The following is a 6,504-nucleotide window of genomic DNA, read 5'->3' as shown; positions in this document are numbered from 1 at the left end:
CGGCGACTGATCTGCCTCACCCGGGAAGAGCGCAATGATGGTGCCAACTTGGGCCAGTGAAGCAACGTCCTCCACAACTAGACTGAAGAACAACAACAACAACAAAAAAGGACAGCAATTGTCTGTTTCCCTTCCCCCAATTCCCCAGCACTGTTTCCATCCCCCAATTCCCCAATAAAAATGTTAAAATAAAATAAAATAAAAAAATAAAAAATAAAAACAAAAATGTTGTTACTGTTTCACTTAGTCCAGTCCGACATCTCGGACAGCAGTGGCTGTGCTTCATTGCAGGTGTTTCTGGAACCCAGGTCAAGGGAGGCTTTGCTCTCTAACATGTGGCTTCTAAGGTGGCCATGGTCATTTTCATCCCCGCCAGTCAGAAGGGGAAAGTGTGTGGAGGAGCTTTCCTGGGAGATTTTCAAGGTAGGCTGCCAAGAGGCACACATGTTTCACTTCTGTTCATATTTCCCATGAGAGGACTTAGTCACTGGGTCACACCTAACCGAAAGAGAGGCTGGGATATGTCATCTTGCCTTTAAGAACAAAGGGAGATTTGAGAGCTAGTATCTGCCACCATGACTTCATCTTCCCTATCTTTGTAAGCCAACAGCTTCCCAAAGAATACACTTCTGAGAAATGTTAGTGGTATGGATGCACACATGGCAGAAGAGGAAAGAATACATATGGGCCAAACACTGGTTGTCTTCCGGGCTTTACCATGATTGGTCTTCAAAATACCAGAGTTTTTCAGTTGTGAGTGGTGGGTCCTTAGGAAGATGGACATTGATAAGTGGGAGAAGAGTTACAAGTGGAAAAGTTAAGAGATGCTGTATGAGTTCATAAAAAAGGAACCTGACGTAGGCCGAGGGTTTGGACGTTACATGTGACCAGAGGGCAAGATTAGGAATTGCTGAAGCAGAGATGGATTGGGGGTCCCTCAGATGCACACAAGCAACCTTGAAGCTGCACATGTGGAAAAAATGCGACTAGTAATAATCTCAATGGGAGGTTTTCCGTGGAGCCATCAGTATAGGTTCTGGGCCTCTTTTTCATTTTTTATGGAGGAGTGATGGAGGCATAATCTTTGCATGAGCTATATCTCCCATTTCTATATCTTCTAAATCAGTATATGTTGAAATCAGTAATTTATAGACTGCACAAATATCCCTCAGTGTGATTCTAGTTAAAGCATCTGATTAATCATGTTAATCTAAAAATTGCCCTTTAGAAAGATTTATGCCATCAGAATTCTTTGTGTTCTGTTGTTACTGGTGGGGCATATAATTCCTAAAATTATTATAATTGGTTACTGGAGTAGAGACCATAGGATAGCCCAGGGCACATTTGTACCCCAAAGGGACCAATTGCTAGGCTCACAAAATTATAGACCTGTCATTCTATGGGATAGCCCTTCAAACTCTAGCTCTTTGTGCAATAAATTCCAAACATGAGTCTCAATCATTAGAAACCAGCAGGTTATGGGTTGACCATTGACTTCTAACTATCTTGACTAATAACAATGTTGTATGGAGTATTCTAAGACTTTTCATATATTGACCGTTCTATCAGTGGGAGCTAGCTGTGGACAAAGCCATATGATCATACTGTGACATCAAGTCATGACCCTTCTTCAGGGTGTTTATTCTACTAACTGGAAAAGTAAGAGATACCTCCTAACAGAGCAAATTGTCCTTTTAGATGGCATAAAATGGGGTGATTTCTTTTTCTTCTACGATTTTTAACATACGTGAATAGCATTGGCATTTGTTTTAAAACTGCAGGACTACTCTCATGCTATAGCAGAAAAATAAGCCCCCGTCCTGTGAGATAACACAATCCTAGTGACAGGTAGTAGTAACTTCAGGAAACAGTTAAGCTCATGACTATTCTTGAGCAAGGAGAACTGCCTAATTTATAATACACAAACAAAATGGCGATTTAGGGTAAACCCAAGTTGGGGGACACCTTAGTGTTCCAAATTGTTCCAAACGGTTAAATTGTTGGCCTTTTAGCAGGCTAATGATATGAATCTCCAAGGAGGACTTGGGTCTGGCATTTCCAAGATGTAGCTGACAACAAATATTGTGGAACAGAAAAATTGAATGCCCTGCCACTACAAAAGCGAGAAATGTTGGCTAAAATGTAGACATCTTTTTTTAAAAAGGCAAAGCAAAAGAAAGAAAAATCCACAGGGGCCAAAAACCATGAGGCAAATAAACATGACCTGGTACTGGGACTGCCCTAGTGGTGGTGATGGTGGTGGTAGAGAGCTACTGTCGTAGGCATCCAGAGAATGTGTTTTATTGGCCACACAGGTATAGGGTGACTGTAGCAAGATGGGAAGTTAGGACTGAAACTGCCTAAAAGTACTAGCTACATCCTCATTGAAACCAAAAATATCTGCTCATTAGCACATGGAAACTATAAGAAAGCTCATCTGTCTTGGCCTGGTCTTTGTGTTAAAAAACAATAGACTTCCCCGAGAAATCATATGGGCCTGACCTTATACAAATAGGAGTTTGAATTTACACTAGCTTCATAGTCTCCAAACCATGAAATTCTCATAAATAATGCTAATGGAGGCAAGGGGGGATACCAGTAGAAGCAAACACAGAAGGAATGCTATTGAAAACACCCTAAACCTCGCATAAAGATTCCTATAGATAAAGCCCCAGTTAAGATGAATTCACAATTCAAAATTACAAAATACACATGGAAACTATTCATCAGACAGCAGGATGAGACTTGCCCTAATCCTTGAAATAATATTGTCACATGAGAACTTTAAACTTTGAAAGTTTATTAAAAACATAAAAGAAGGGACATAAAACACAATAGAATAAGGTACTTTCTTAGAATAATGTATTTCAGGTTCATCCATGTGACATGCCTCAGTAATAGGTCAATTTTTTTACTGGTGTGTAGTATTTCATTGTATGAGTATATATCACATGGTTATTCATTCTACAGAATGAATTGACAGACACGTAGACTATTTCCAATTCTTGGTTGGCCCTTTAACTTTTTTGATTATGAGACATCCCCAGGACTACTTAGTAATAAGCTTTGATAAAAATACTGTAATGTTAAAAATATATTCCTTAGGATTTTCCAAGATCTGTTCTTGTATCACCAGAGAGCAACATATATCACACTTACAGGGAGCAGATGCTTAGGAAAACAGATACTGGAGCAGGTCTTCCTGGGGTCGAACCCCAAGTCCACCACTTACCAGGGGTATTAACTTAGTCCAGTTACCTAACTTCTCTTTGCCTCTTCTTTACAGTGGGAGTAGCAAGGGATTTCCACATCCATTAATGAAGTTCTTGAAGGCATCAGAGTTTAAAAGATAATGAAGGATTGTCAGGTTACCAGACCAGGATCTAGAGAAGATGGAAAGGTCAGGATGTGATCCTGGGATTTGGGGCTGCTTTTCTCCTGAGGTGCATTTGCTGTTTCTTGGAATGGGGGTGGAGAATTTGTTACAGAGCCTAAGTGATGCTTTTGAGAGCCTTGTCTGGCTGAGTAGACAAGGATTGGCTAAGAATTGGAGGGCCGGTGAAACTCCCTTGTTTGGATTGGGTCTCTGAAAGGACTCACACTAGGAATAAGGATGAACCAGAAGTAGACAGGCCCCCACATCTCAGCCTTGATCTCTTCAGCTCCTGAAACCAGGATGATGTGATCTCGGAAGCAAACGTAATTGCAGGGAGAAAGTAAATTGGTAATGATTGAGTTTTTAAGTTGAGTGGTGGGTTCTCTTGCCTTTTTTTGCTGTGAGGTAGGATTCCATAGTTTAAATAAATCCCGGGGCTCCTATAACTCTGTCTTTGTGGATTGTATCACTCAAAGGACCATAATCTAACAACCAAAAGTAAACACTGATTTTCTTATATTCCTTTATTTTTCTGCCTCTTTTAGTTTCCAAAGCAATTCCTTTCTTAAGCCAGCACTAACCATCCCCCTTTATTCTACAGACTATCCCTGAAAAAACACTCTATGGGGGGTGGCCAGGTGGCTCAGTCAGTTAGAGCACATGCTCTTAACAACAAGTTTGCCGGTTCTACTCCCGCAGCTGATGGTGGGCTGTGTGCTCCACAACTAGATTTAAAACAGCAACTGGACTTGGAGTTGAGCTGTGCCCTCTGCTTCAATCAACTAAAGTTGAAGGACAACAACTTGACTTGGAGCTGATGGGTACTGGATAAAACACATTGTTCCCTGAAAAAACACATTGTTCCCCAATAAAGTTTTGGTTTTTTTAATTCTCTCTAAAAAAAAAGAAAACACTCTATGGTGTTCCCAAAGTGTGAGCATTATTAGTTCTGTTTCCCCCTCCATTTTCTTCTCACCTACTAACTCCGTTTGTATCCTTTCTGGAGAAACGTCCTTTCTGATACAGATACCAAATCTCAGGTTAAGGTTATAAGGTTTTTCTCACTGCACAATGAAGCCACAGAGCTCCAGGAAAGTAATAAATACCAAAATGACATTGCCAGAATTCCCCTTGATTGGGAGGGGAGGTAAGAGGGAGGTCATGAATACCCACGTGTCAAAAGAAGCTGTGCCTTTGTGCCTATTACACTTTCCATCTGCTGCCCCAACTTCTCTAGATTATTCTGGGCAGATCAAAATCCCTGTCAGCTTCAGCGGCCTCTGCCAAAAATTCATCATTGTCCTTTCCACAAACATTGGAGGCAGAGAATGGGAAAACTCCCTGATGGCCAACATGTCAGATTTAGTATTTAATCCCCCCCACCCCGAGAAACACCACTCCTTTCCCTCCGGTCTCCGTTCCTCATATAATGAAAGGTGATTCATCTAGTAGACATCCTTGAGGTGGAGGAGACCGCTAGATGCCCCTCTTCACAACACAAGCCAACATTGGCCACACCCAGATCACCAGGCAGGGCGAGAGTGATCTCTACATGGCATCACCCATGCCTGGTTCTTTCAGATCTCCTCTCATCACGGGAAATCTACTTGCACTGGAAGCAAATTGGTGCCCAGCCAATTGAGATTTGGATCCTGTGTAGTTATGCTCACCTGAAAAGACTTCAACAAGATGGACTGCTATCATTTCCAGTTCCCTAAATCTGCTCAAAATCTCTGGTGTGAGCCTGGTTAGATGATCCAAAGGCCATTACAATTCATGCTTATCCACCTCAGCCTAAGTCTGCTTCACCAATAGTGAGGATTCACAAAGCTCTCGTTTTGGGATTAAAACCCAGCAAATCATGGCTCGCTCACCTACTTGCTCCAACCAGAAGATTTGCCAAGCCAAATCACCACTGGCAGACAGTTCTCCTTAGGACTTCTTCCAGCCACTTACTTCTTATAGACCCATCCTCTCAAAACCATCCATGCCGTTAAGAACAGCTTTTCTAGCTTTGACTTCAGAAGTCCCCTGGCGTAGAATGTTAGATGCTAGCATCTATTTTTGTGTATGGGGATCTTTATGTCATTTTGGGGGAATGCTCAAATCACAACTCAAGGTTTTTTTATTTGGCCTTTCCTTGGCATGGAGTTTCCCACAAATTTCTCAGGTTTCTGGGAGCTATTATCCTGTTCCAGTGGTTCCAAGGTCGGCTTGAAGTTGACTTCTATGGCAGCAGCCAGATCCCCCTGGAATCAATCTATTCACCACGAGTGGAGCACGACAGCAGCTTTGGACTGCTCCAAGCAGGATTGACATAGGCCGCCTTTTTCTGTTGAGACTGAAATACAACTTCTTAACAAGTTGGATGGCCATCGAAGCTGTCTTAAAATTAATGTCCAAGTTTGCAATTTCACAAGGGAATTTTTTCTTTCAAAGACAACCTCAAGTTAATGCCACCCCATCACAGTTTGCATTTCAGCAAAGCCTCAACCACATTGCTCTGATTTTCTGGAGTTCATTCAAGAACGCAGTCTACAGTTCCCACTTCTATATTTCATGGTTCCAAGAGTCTGGCCTTCCTACCAAAATGCACTACTGACTCAGGTATAATTTAATTCAAGGTGCAGTTGGATGCCACATCACAAATCCAAAGAATTGGAAATTCACTCCCAAAGTGCAACCCATCCAAATTCACTGGCTTACATGGTTCCACCATTCCAGCCCACACAACTCAGCCCAGGAATCAGAAACATAAATAATTAATTCTATCTCTAGAAAATACTAAGAAAAGTCCAATTCATTGTCCAGATTAACATTTCTTAAAAGCTCTCCCCGTGTCTTTTATTCTTCTGCTATCTTCTTACATGGGTGGACAGGGCTACCCTTCAAATTCCACCTTTTTCTCATTCTCCAGTCTTGTCGCCTTACAGCAGATTCTTAGACCACCCCCCCTGCATTAGCCTCTGACCCATTAGTCGAGAGAGTGCCTCGGAAAACTGAGGACGGATGGAATGATATCTGTAAAGCTCTCTCGGGGGGCGTCTCAGCCTGACTGGGACCTGATGGAATGATATCAGCTGTCTCCTCTGGGAGGACATGTAATTATGTCTTGGGGCAATGTGGTG

The sequence above is a fragment of the Hipposideros armiger genome, unplaced genomic scaffold (genome assembly GCF_001890085.2).
Source record: "Hipposideros armiger isolate ML-2016 unplaced genomic scaffold, ASM189008v1 scaffold_89, whole genome shotgun sequence".
In the NCBI taxonomy this organism is placed as follows: domain Eukaryota; kingdom Metazoa; phylum Chordata; class Mammalia; order Chiroptera; family Hipposideridae; genus Hipposideros; species Hipposideros armiger.
This window is presented reverse-complemented; position numbering follows the sequence as displayed.